Source organism: Hyla sarda, chromosome 3 (assembly GCF_029499605.1).
Source record: "Hyla sarda isolate aHylSar1 chromosome 3, aHylSar1.hap1, whole genome shotgun sequence".
NCBI classification, from domain to species: Eukaryota; Metazoa; Chordata; class Amphibia; order Anura; family Hylidae; genus Hyla; species Hyla sarda.
In genome coordinates, this window is record NC_079191.1 from 328,468,792 (window position 1) to 328,481,375 (window position 12,584).

General features: G+C 43.9%; 1 protein-coding gene across 1 annotated transcript in view; it reads left to right on the plus strand.

Annotated features, from left to right (window-relative positions):
* The first annotated feature begins 10,508 nt into the window (after positions 1–10,508).
* MTRF1L (mitochondrial translation release factor 1 like) overlaps positions 10,509–12,584 on the plus strand; it is a 61,473-nt gene continuing 59,397 nt past the window's right edge. The window contains exon 1 of the mRNA XM_056567278.1: positions 10,509–10,607. The gene's annotated coding sequence lies outside the window, so the exon portion shown is untranslated. The remainder of the gene's footprint in view (positions 10,608–12,584) is intronic.

Genomic DNA, 12,584 nt, shown 5'->3' on the forward strand with positions numbered 1-12,584 from the left:
TTACTAAAGCAGTTACAAGGTCTGTTTCCCCCACATCTTTATTGCCCTAAAAATATAGGAGCCTGTATGGACATTCACAAGTGCTACATGGACTTGCCCCTGTTTTGCTTTTCAAAACCATACCTGTGAAGGAGATTTTGCATAATGCCACTGGAACTGTCACTAGGCCCCCAGTGGCCACTTCGGTTTTCTGCCCTCCAGTGGCCCAGTACGGGAGGTGTTACTCTGACCCTTGCTGCCCTGTCTGGCAGCCTTCCTTCAGTGTCTCCTGGGCCCCTTGTACTAATTTCCCCCCCTGTATATATGTTTTGCTATGTATTATAATGTATAATGTGTTGTTGCTTTAAGAAATGTACCATGTGATTGTTACCCAGGAGGTACCAGTAACCAGGTGATCCAGGAGGTGGCCTATGGGCTTCCTGCTAGTCTCCCCCATAAAAGCCCTGGGAGGAGCTAGCTCACTCTCTTTGAGCTCTGCTCTTTCTGCTAAGCTGAGGTCCAGTCAAGTCGAGTCCTAGTGTGTATGCCCAGAGTCATTAAAGACCTCAAGTCAAGTCTGCAGCTGCAGTCAATTGCAAGTAAGCTGCAGTCATAGCTTTGTCAGTCGTCAGTCAAGTCAAGTCAGTCCCTGTCAGCAACTGTCAAGTCAGCCTGGCCTGCATTAAATTGTCCAGTCCTACTACAAGCCCTAGCAAGCCCTTAAGGTCTCTGAGTCACTGGTCACCTCAGTGGGCCCTGGCTGAATTGTATAGACTTTACCATCTGTCTACCCTCAGTAAAGCTACCGTTATACGTAACTTGACGTCAGAGTCATTATTGCACCCGTGCCTAGCCCTGGATCTAGCGGTATACCTTTGGGTGGTATCGAGGATAAACCATGCCCTAGCGTCACAAATACATAGGGTAAATGCCATCTGCCCCTAGGGTAACAACATCTGCCCTCATCACAGCCTGTTACCACATACTCTTCTGTGCTCTACTGCTCATCTGGTCCGGGGTTAGAACCTACTGCTATGGGCCATAATACTAAGCAGTAGGTCCCCCAACCAGAAAAGCTGTGCAGCTCAAAAGCTGAACAGACTGACTGGTGACAGGGTTGCTCGGACAACCATACTCGCTCCTCAGGTAACTCAGGCAGGTTGTCTCGCTGCTGTTTCTCCTGCACTGATGCCCAGGTGTGATGATGTAGCGCCGGATATGCCTGCATGTGGCATGTTCCATTTCACTACCTACTGGCTGCCACTTTGGGGGAAGGAGGAGCACCTCCTTCTTCTTGACCGGACCAGGCCCGAGCATTTTAATACTATATGGTAGCGTTTCCCAACCAGTGTGCCTCCAGTTGTTGCAAAACTTCAACTCCCAGCATGCCTGGACAGCTGCTGGCTGGGGGCACACTGGTTGTGAAACAGCTGGGGGCACACTGGTTGGGAAATACTGCTATGTGGCATGGGCTGCTAGGACCTGGTAGCGACATTATAGTATCCCACAGTGACCCAGGAGCAGGGCAGTAGTGCACCGTGATAGCAGGTTGAGCAGAGTGCATTAATTCATTAAAACTTGCCATTACCCAGTAACCAGCTGACAGTGTGACTCCGGATCAGTCAATTAATCGCAGAGGGGGAAGAGATAGAGGCACATACTCCTCTGTGCTTTTCTCTGGTGGGGTCACATGATATCACTGATTTTTTACTGCCTCTTAGCAGACATGCTTGCATGCGGCAGGTACGTTTGCCACCCAGCCACAAAAGGCCCGGATCAATGTTTAAGGAAGTGGTGGCAAAATCAAAAACAAAACAAAAGGGGGGACATGGGGGGCCATTGCAACCCTAAAAACAGGAATGTGCTGCCTGATCTTGTATGGTTGAGAGGTGTGCAAGTGCATGATCTCAGAAGATAGCAGCCACAAGATGAAGAGAATCTTTATTAGGGGGTGTGAGTAAGGGAGTGGCTGGGAACAAGAACACGTGCACCTTAAGGCTAGTGTGGTATCCCAGTACCGCATTTCATATGGTACTTATCTATTTATGGGTCCCCATAGCCAGAGTCCCTAGGACGTAGGGATCCCTGTAATCTAGTCTACCCCTAGTCGCCTCTATCTTAACGTATAATTAGTAATTTATGCATAGATAATATAAATAGTATAGTATAAATGTAAATAAATGCTTAATTACTTGTTTCCATGGTATCCCAGGGCCTTCGGGTCATGTGATGCGTTCCAAGCCTCACTCTGGATGCGTTCCAGGCCTCACTTTGGTATCTCTAGCCTCGTTTTGGTTTTATAATGTATATGTAGATCCTGTGACGTAAGCAATCCCATCACACCATGTAAGGTGAATGGCAGACGTTTGGACCAATCAGATTCGCCACGCCCCCTGCCCATATAAGGGAGCGGCGGCCATGTTTCTTTCTCTTACCTCGTGGGCTGTCAAGCAAGCAAGACCTGTACAGCAGTAATCGCAGTGAGTTAGGCCCGAGCCTTGCGGCAACGGCTGAGCAATTATAATTATAGAGTGTATCACCTCCCAAACACTCTGCAGCATCTCCGGACCTAATACCTCCACTAAATCCGGACGGATCTGCAAATCTCTTCCTAAATTACGAGACTTATGGTCTAGCTCAAGGTCCGCAACTACTGCCAGTCACTAAGTAACCAAAGGACTGTTTGTATGAGACTGTGACTGTACCGTGAATATTGCAAGCACTTCACTAAATGTTATTCAAGTTCAAGTTCAAGTTCAAATTTCCTAGTGGACCTTCAGTTATTTTATGCACCTATCGTTACTAGGAAGGGCGGCGATAGGCCGGAACACTGATTCAGCATACCAGCCCTCAGCCTGGTGTCACAAACTCTTCTAGGGTTAACATTAACCCCTTATATACCTATACCATACCACCACTACCATACACTCCCCAAGGGCTACCACACTAGGAATTGCCCAGAGTGCACCAAGAACCTAATTTACATATTGGAATTTTTAACGATATCTCAGGAATGGCAGCACCTTGGAAGATAAGGTAAACATCATTTTGATCAGCATCAGCCACACTAGTAGGCAGTTCTAGCAGGTTAGTGCAGTGATGCTGCTGACAAATTTCTTTTAAAGGGGTTATCCAGCGGGAGTTTTTTTTTTTTTCAAAACTATGCCCATTGTGTGAGAAATAATAAAGTAAACCACTCCTCACCTCCAGTAGTCCCATGGTGCCTCTGGTGTCCTGTTCGTCCTGCTTAGCTGCCACGTGACTGTCCTGACTGGGAAGCACCCGGGCCCAATGTGGTATACTGACGCTCAGCGAATCGCTGGCCGAGGTGGGACATCGCTGCAACCACCGATTCCCTAAAGAGCAGTATGACACATTGGGCTTGGGTGCTTCATGGCCTTGACATGTGAGACCGCACATCAGAAAGACTATTGCATTAGGGGACTGCGGCAGGACTCCCGAGGCACCACGGTGAGTACAAGCTTATTGTTTATACCCCACACAATGGGCATAGTTTTGAAACCCCCTTCTGCTAGAAACTCCTTTAAAAGGAGATATCTCATGAAAATAAACTTTTCCCTATCCACTGGATAGAGGATAAGTTTTAGATTGCGGGGGTCCGAGCGATCTGCTGTACGGGCCTTCTGCTCTCCACTGGAGCTGCACGTCATGCCCCCCGCCCATATATCTCTATGGGTGAGCCAAAGAATGGCTCTCCAATAGAGATAGGCAGGGGTTGTGATGCGCCGCTCCCAGAGAGCCTGTACAGAAGATCGCGGGGGACCTCCTGCGATCTAAAACATATTTTGTTTTTTTTTCATGAGACTTCTCAACATTTGCTGTGACATGTTTTCTCAACATGTCACAGCAAATCTTGTCAAAGTCCAGTCATCTCAAGTGCCAGGATGCTTTATACAAGTATCATCTTATGCCTTCCTGCAGGAGCCCTGTAGTCACTGAGCACATATGCATCACATTAGCTATTAAAGACATGCACTTTATCAGATTCACTAGTGGGTATTTTATGTTATTATCTCCAGATCAGCCAAGTGCAATATAGAACATACAGGAAGATTCATCAAACTATGTGTAGATGTAAAGTGGTGCAGTTGCCCATAGCAACCTATCAGATTGCTTCCTTCATTTTTTTTATCAGAAGAAAAATATGGTTGCTATGGACAACTGCACCGCTCTTCCTCTACACAGGTTTTGATAAATCTCCCTCATGGTCTTTTAGAGCATATATGCAGAAATACAGGGAAGTACCACAGGTCACAGCAAATATTAGCAAAATCCTTTCATCTCAAGTGCTAGGATGCTATATGCAAGTTTGGTAGGCAGAGATGGAATATAATGTACTAGGATACTCAGCTGGTTGTCGGTACACGATGCCAGGAATGTGGTATAAATGTGTATACTTGGTCTTGTTGGTGGTAGTATTCCTTCTGATGACTCCACTTACCACAACTCCAAATGAAGCAGCCATCTGTAATCAAGCCCCGGGAAGGAAATCCACAAAAGCAGAGATTTTGGACAACCACTTTTAAACAAGTTGCAGGTCCAACATACTTAGGTAACAGTTCGGGTTACAGAGACATGGTTGCAGTAATCTGGTTACACAAGTACAGGTGAACTTGGTGACCAGCCATAGTAACAGTCTAGTAGAGATTGTGGGACTTGTAGTAACAGACCTAACTTTGGCGCTAGCTTTCCTTTTGATCAGCTATTGGGCTCAGAGGCTTACAGAATTTTTGTCCTGGCTTGTCCCTAGTCGCTTCACTCTGGGGGTTGCTAGGCGGTAGATGAATTAGTTGGGTACAGTAGACACAAGCTGGGTTCTTTGCTGACTGTGTTCCATTAGTTGCATACCACCAAAGTCTTCATGGGGGCTGCTCGTGGAAACTTGAAAGTTCCCTCACCTAAGATTCCTTGGACGATGCTGAAAAGCAACTTACTTGAGGGCATCAGGCAGAAGGGCCCCAAATGTGAGTTCATCACAGGGATGTGGCGCTTAGGATTCCCACACCTTGATCCAAGTGCTAGAGGGCTCTTGTCCTAAAGCACCAATTAGATGATGACTACACCTTGGCAGTGGGATTCGCTAGAAAGAACTTCAGCTAGCTCTGGAACTGGTGAATGATGCTTGGGGCCTACCCTCATTGAAGTTATGAGGGCGGGAGACTGCTGTGGGAGATATTACCTCACTTTTGACAAAAAACAGACTAAACTATCTAGGTTGGTCCCCTTCCTGTCTCAGAGGGTTAGGAAGGAAGGAGGCAGACTAGACTTGCCCTGATTGGACTGTTACAGTGGATACTTACCAGCTCTTCATAGTAGAAGACAGTTAGTTCTTGCAGTTCAAGGCACAGTAGGCAAGAAATGTTGAAAGACATAATAAAGTGTAGGAAGACTTAGGGTAGGGTCACACATAGCGTATGTGCAGTGTATTTCATGCTGTACAGAATCTGCTGCGCAGTGGGAAATACAATGTATACAGGGCTACCCGTGGCTGCCCTGTGTGTGCAGTAAGGTTTGGAGGTGGGCTGAGCATGCCCACATGAGTGTGTGGGCCTGCCTCCAAACCTCACTGCAAATCTCTGTCTGCTCCTAGGAGAATATGCAGCAGATTTGAAGCAAATTGCGTACTGCGTATAATCAATGTGAGACTGTGGGCTAGAGACTGCCTCAGACACCCTGTCTGACTGTTTACTGGGCCCAATGCTATATTGTTTTGCTTTAGAATATTGTGTGATATTGCTAAATTATGTTATGTATTTTCTTGAGCACTGTACCCTGAAGAGATTGAGGCAGAGTGAATAGGTGACCCTGATTTCCCAACGGGAAACCCCCATACCTAGCCCTTAATGTAGTGTAGGGGGAGAAGAAGAAGTCAGTCTTGAGTTAAAGGGATACTTCACAGGAAAACTATTTTTTTTTTTTTTTAAATCAAATGGTGCCAGAAAGTTAAACAGATTTGTAAATTAGTTCTATAAAAAAAATATTCATCCTTCCAGTACTTATCAGCTGCTGTTATGATCCACAGGAAGTTATTTTCTTTTTGAATTTCCTTTCTGCCTGACCACAGTGCTCTCTGCTGACACCTCTGTCCATTTTAGGAACTGTCCAGAGCATGATAGGTTTTCTATGGGGATTTGTTGCTACTCAGAACAGTTCCTAAAATGGACAGAGGTGTCAGCAGAGAGCACTGTGGTCAGACAGAAAGGAAATTCAAAAAGAAAAGAACTTCCTGTGGATCATAACAGCAGCTGATCAAATACTGAAAGGATTAAGATTTTTTTATTAGAAGTCATTTACAAATCTGTTTAATGTTCGGGCACTAGTTGATTTTAAAGAAAATGTTTTCCTTTAATGTCGAGTGAGGAGAAGGATAGAGTGAAGGAGAGTATGTTCCAGTTATCAAGCTGAGGAAAAGCTAAGGGAGAAGAAGTCTACAGCCAAGCAAAATCTCAGGAAAAGACCCTGGTGCACAGGTGAATTGTGAAAGCCTGGCGGTAAGTAAAGCTACATGGGGAAAATATGTACTTCAGTCAAGTTACAGGAAATCTGTCATCAGTACACCTGCACTAACCTGTTGGTACAGACAGGTAGTACAGGTGACACTGATGACAACGGTACTTACTTTGTCCCATTCCGTGATGTTGACAGCAGCAGTGATGTCACAAAGCTCTGCCCATGCTCCAAGTCAGGCCTGAAGCTGAAGATGCCGAAGAGGATTGCCAGAGAACGACAGCACGGAACGGGGAAAAGGTAAGTACTTTTGTCATCAGTGTCACCTGCACTATCTGTCTGCACCAACAGGTTAGTGCAGCTGACACTGATGACAGATTTCCTTTAAAGCTTTCAGTCAGCGTGTGCTGCCACTAATCTATAGGCTGCATGCAACGGCCACTACAACTCCCAGCAAGGTGATAGGCTCCCCGGGTTCCACTCTGCCCATCTCACTGCACAAACTTCTGTGTTGTAAAAGACCTGTTACCTCAATCATCAGTAAAGAGACAGTTATCCATAAACCGGCATTGGTGTTTTTATTATTCCATGCCTGGCCCAGGAGAAGCTGTTGCATTTTCGCCCTGGCGTCACGAAGTGAAACATCTTACCACTCCGAGTCACGTACCACAGTCTGTCCAATTCCCCCGTGGCTGCCACAAGACCGTACCCTTAAACTGTATTTAGAGACAGGCACCTTAGGGGACAACAACCCCTGGAACAGAGTTTAGGTAGGGTAGGTGCTCCTGCTCTGGGACACCACGTAACTATGCCTTCCTGCAGCGCCACAATCAGATTTGGCTCCCTAGCAACAACAAGAGCAGGGGCTGCTCCACTGCAGCAACTAGGGATTCGCAGCCATGAAGGTGGTCAGGAAGTAGAGGAGAGAAACCGGACAGCTACATCTTTCCAACAGCAACACCCATCCTCCAAACCTGTTCTTCACACCTCTCCCCCAGCTGTGCCAATTTGTTGCTAGGTTGACAGTGGGCCTGGTTATGCTATCAGGGAGCATGGGCACCTGGTCAAACAGGTGTCCTCCACTGCTTGAGGAAGCTAGATTTTATAAGGTGATTGATGGCCAGATCTGCCATTGATACATTTTTTTGCCTATAGATTCACTCTTGAATTTGGCTTCTAGATTACAGACCTCCTGCAAATTTTGTGACCTTACCTCTGACCTCTGATTTGGCAAGTGTCATACTTTCCTGTGTTGTCCTAGCTTGTTGGGACTTTCTTTCTGCCTGCGTTTCTGTTGTTTCCCTTTTTTTTTTCTGTCTCCGAATAAATTTCAGTTTACCCTTAGTTTCCTGGTTATGTCATTGTCGTGCCTTTTTGCTTTTTACCCGACCTGTCTTTGTTCCTTAGGCTTGGCCCTTTGCAGTTGGTCTCTCTAGACACCAATGTTTAAAGGGGTTATCCACCATAAGGTGACTTTAGTACGTACCTGGCAGACAGTAATGGACATGCTTAGGAAGGATCTGCGCTTATCTTGGGGCTAAATGGCTGTGTTGTGAGATTACCATAACACTGTGGCTAGCTTTCTGTGTACTGGTATTTCCTGTTTGACTTTTCTTTTTTTGACTACAAATCCCACAATTCCATTTTCCTCCCTCCCACACATGAGCCACCCCACCCATTGAAACATAAATGAGCTGCATCCATTCAAAAGACCTGTGGTTTTCAATCAGGGTGCCTACAGCTGTTGCATTAGTTGCAGATTGATCCCTCTCCCACCAAGCAATCCCTCCACCCATTGAAGCAGACAGGCTCCCTGTCATCAGCTGACTAGTGAATCAGGTCTCGGACGCATTGCAACCTGAGACAACAGTCATTTTGTATGCTGTTAAAAATAAATATTGTGGTGAAAATCACATAAGAATTGTGAGAAAACCATCAAACACAGGTACAGACACTACATTATGAACTACATACTAACTTTACAGCCCCTGTAGCATAGTCAAATAAACATTCCTGGAATACCCCTTTAACCCCTTAAGGACACATGACGTTCTCATACGTCTCCATTTCCGCATTTAAACATTTTTGGGAAAACAAGCATTTTAGGTAAAAAAATTTTTTTTATTTTTTACATTTGCAAAAGTCGTGAAACACCTGTGGGGTATTAAGGTTCACTTTATCCCATGTTACATTCCCCGAGGGGTCTAGTTTCCAAAATGGTATGCCATGTGTTTTTTTTTTTTTGCTGTTCTGGCACCATAGGGGCTTCCTAAATGCGGCATGCCCCCAGAGCAAAATTTGCTTTCAAAAAGCCAAATGTGACTCCTTCTCTTCTGAGACCTGTAGTGCGCCAGCAGAGCACTTTTCACCCCCATGAGAGGTGTTTTCTGTATCGGGAGAAATTGGGCTTCAAATTTTGGGAGGTATTTTCTGCTATTACCCTTTTTAAAAATGTAAAATTTTTGGGAAACCAAGCATTTTAGGTAAAAAAAGGTTCACTTTACCCCTTGTTACGTTCCCTGAGGGGTCTAGTTTCCAAAATGGTATGCCATGTGTTTTTTTTTGCTGTCCTGGCACCATAGGGGCTTCCTAAATGCCCCCCAAAAACCATTTGTCGCTCCTTCCCTTCTGAGCCCTCTACTGCGCCCGCCGAACAATTAACATAGACATATGAGGTATGTGCTTACTCGAGAGAAATTGGGTTTCAAATACAAGTAAAAATTTTCTCCTTTTTACCCCTTGCAAAAATTCAAAAATTGGGTCTACAAGAACATGCGAGTGTAAAAAATGAAGATTTTGAATTTTCTCCTTCACTTTGCTGCTATTCCTGTGAAACACCTAAAGTGTTAATACACTTACTGAATGTCATTTTGAATACTTTAGGGGGTGTAGTTTTTATAATGGGGTCTTTTATGGGGTATTTCTAATATGAAGACCCTTCAAATCCACTTCAAAACTGAACTGGTCCCTGAAAAATAGTGAGTTTGAAAATTTTGTGAAAAATTTCTAAATTGCTGCTGAACTTTGAAGCCCTCTGGTGTCTTCCAAAAGTAAAAACTCATACATTTTATGATGCAAACATAAAGTAGAAATATTGTATATGTGAACCCAAAAAAATATATTTTTTGAATATCCATTTTCCTTACAAGCAGAGAGCTTCAAAGTTAGAAAAATGCTAAATATTCATTTTTTTCATCAAATTTTGGGATTTTTCACCAAGAAAGGATGCAAGTTACCATAAAATTTTACCACTAAGTTAAAGTAGAATATGTCACGAAAAAACTGTCTCAGAATCAGAATGATAACTAAAAGCATTCCAGAGTTATTAATGTTTAAAGTGACAGTGGTCAGAATTGCAAAAAACGCTCCACTCCTTAAGGTATAAAATGGCCTGGTCCTTAAGGGGTTAAGCAGTTTGAAACAGTGGTGTGTGTTAAGTTCAGGGCTTACTGGTTCCCCTGATATAAAAAGAGAAATGTGTCTGTGAGTGCTTTATTCTAGACTTTGGTTTGATTTTTGCTTCACTGCAGCAGACAAGCCTCATTTATTGTAGGTTCACACGGGCGGATTTTTTTGTGGGTTTTCCGCTGACTTCAATGGGACTTGCGGCGGATTTTCCGCAGCGTAAATTCCTCCGCGGAAAATCTGCTGTGGACAGCCAAGAAGAGCCCGCCCACTTTCAAATACGCAGCGAAAAACCCGCAAAAAAATCCGCCCGTGTGAACCTACCCTTACTTCTACAATATCTTCAGCATGGATACAGACATCCCTGGGTGCTTGAAGTGAAGAACTTATCCCCCATTTTTAAAGGATTATTCTCTAACTTATTGTCTGATAAAACATGGTAATTTTTTGTTTTTATTTTTAAAATATTGATGTTTTAGGAACATTACTCACAGAAAATACATTTCTCAGTCTGTGTTTAGATCAGAGGTGTGTTGCACTCTATTTGTCCATTACTTATTACGGCAATTTTTGATCTCCACAACAGATATGATACACATGTTGTATCAACTATTCAAACTGGACAGGACTGGCCTGAAAAACTCTTTTATGGAATGTCCTCCTAGAAAACAAGGGCAGACATTCTGCAAACTACGGGCGCCAGCTGGAACGTGCCAGCGCTAGGACTGCTCGGAAATGCCCCATCTCCATAGAAGGTAATGCATTGCTGAGCAGATTCTGCCCAAAGAATTGCCAGAATTGGGATTTTGAAATTGCGCTGTGTGCACGGTGCAGCAGAATCCTATTAAGAACAATGAGACTCTGCTGCTTTCGTTTGGAAATTCCGTAGTGTGAACATGGCCTTATGGGACACAAAAATATGTTATGTGGATGTAGAAGCATTTTTTGTCTAGATCTTGGTGTCATGTGGGCAATCCTTAAAAAACTACCAGGATTACACAGAAATTAAGACCCTAAATATATACATTTTCCCACTTAATACACAAAATTGTTGATATGTTGTAATGTAGTTTATTCCACAAACAAGTCTTATTTTATTCTTAGATAGTATATTTTTCTTTTTTTTAAACTTTAGGCAAATTAAAAATTAGAAATCATAAAACAGAGACTGACAAAATAGAGTTTACAAAGAAAAATAGCAGTATCTTACCGATACAAAACTACAGTCTTACAGTAATGCTCTTCCATCTGATATGAGTTTTAATCTCATAGGTTTCTTTTTAGAAATACGTTATTCATTATGCTGTCATAAAAGCTGTCTATCTTGGCTGTTCTTGGTGGTGGGTTCACCTTCATGTTTGTAATTTCTCTCATAAAGTTCACACTGCCGCTGTGGGCTCTGTTAAAAGAAGATTTGTTACTTAAAGGATAAGTCCCATTCGGGTAAACACAGAAAAACGTATTCCCTGTCTGTAGGATAGGGGATAAGTTTTATATCGTGGGGGGTCCAAGCACTGTGGCCCCCTGCAATCGTCTGTATGGAGCCTCGGCTCGACCCCTGCCCGAAGCTGACCCCCCCCCCCCCCCGACCCCCAGCGATCTAAAACTTATCCCCTATCCTGCAGATAGGGGATACGTTTTTCTGTACTTGTCGTCATGGGACTTGTCCTTTAACCCGTTTATAGGACGGGAGTTGAGCATAAAAAAAAATAGTACATGCCCTATTGTTTTTCGCCGCTCGACACCCCAGTTGTAAACACCGGACACCCAATTGATCCCATTTAAGTCAACCGACTGAAGGGACCCTCCGTAATCTTATGAATAGTGCCCGGCTCTTGCCATTCAACTGACCTGTCGCTTCTTCCCTGAGTGCTTTGTCCCAAGACAAACGGGTGCTGTACAGTCCCTCAGCCAAACACTGGCTAAGATGGGGTCTTGAGTGGCGAGAGCTGTGCCCCATTCAGGAGATTGCCGTAGGTCCCAGCTCTCCGTGATCAGACATGTATTTCTAAAACAGAATACTGACAAAGGTTACTTTGTATGGACTTTTTGAAATGACTATCCAGCCCATAAAATATCATATAAGAATAGGTTATGAATATCAGATTGGCAAAGGTCATGATCACAGCACCAAAGCCACTTAAAGAGGCGACAGCGCTCCTGTAAGCACTGCAGCCTCTCCAGTGTTTCCAACGACTGCATGTGCTACATACTATTTGTAGTGGAAAGCATTGCAGCGTTGTCCTATTTCTTTAATGCTGAGTTTCCACTTTATTTATTTTTTTGGTGTTTTGCCCAAAATGATGCCAAAATGGCCCCCACGGTGTTTTTTCAAGGAAAAAACATTCTGGCCAGATGTTAGCTGTAAATCAATGAAAAAACACAATTCTTTTTCCACTTAGCATTTTTCAGTTTGGTGTGTTTTTAAATCCTTTTTTCCACTCTTTTTTGGTGTGTTTTAGCTCCTTGGTGATTTTGCAAAGTCGCAGCATGTTGAGCCTATTGTGTTTTTTTTTCCATTAAATCGTGGCGTTTTTCTCCCATAGATGTCTATGGGAGTTAAAAAAACGCCAAGAAAAACGACATGTGGGTTTTAATTTTGGCGTTTTTGCAGGCGGTTTTTATTCTTTTTTTGGACTTTAGTGACCAAAAAAGTGATGTAGATACCTTTTTTAATAAAATTTCGTAGGGTATAGCCGGACGCTCTTCTATGGTCCCCTGCACTGCCGTAT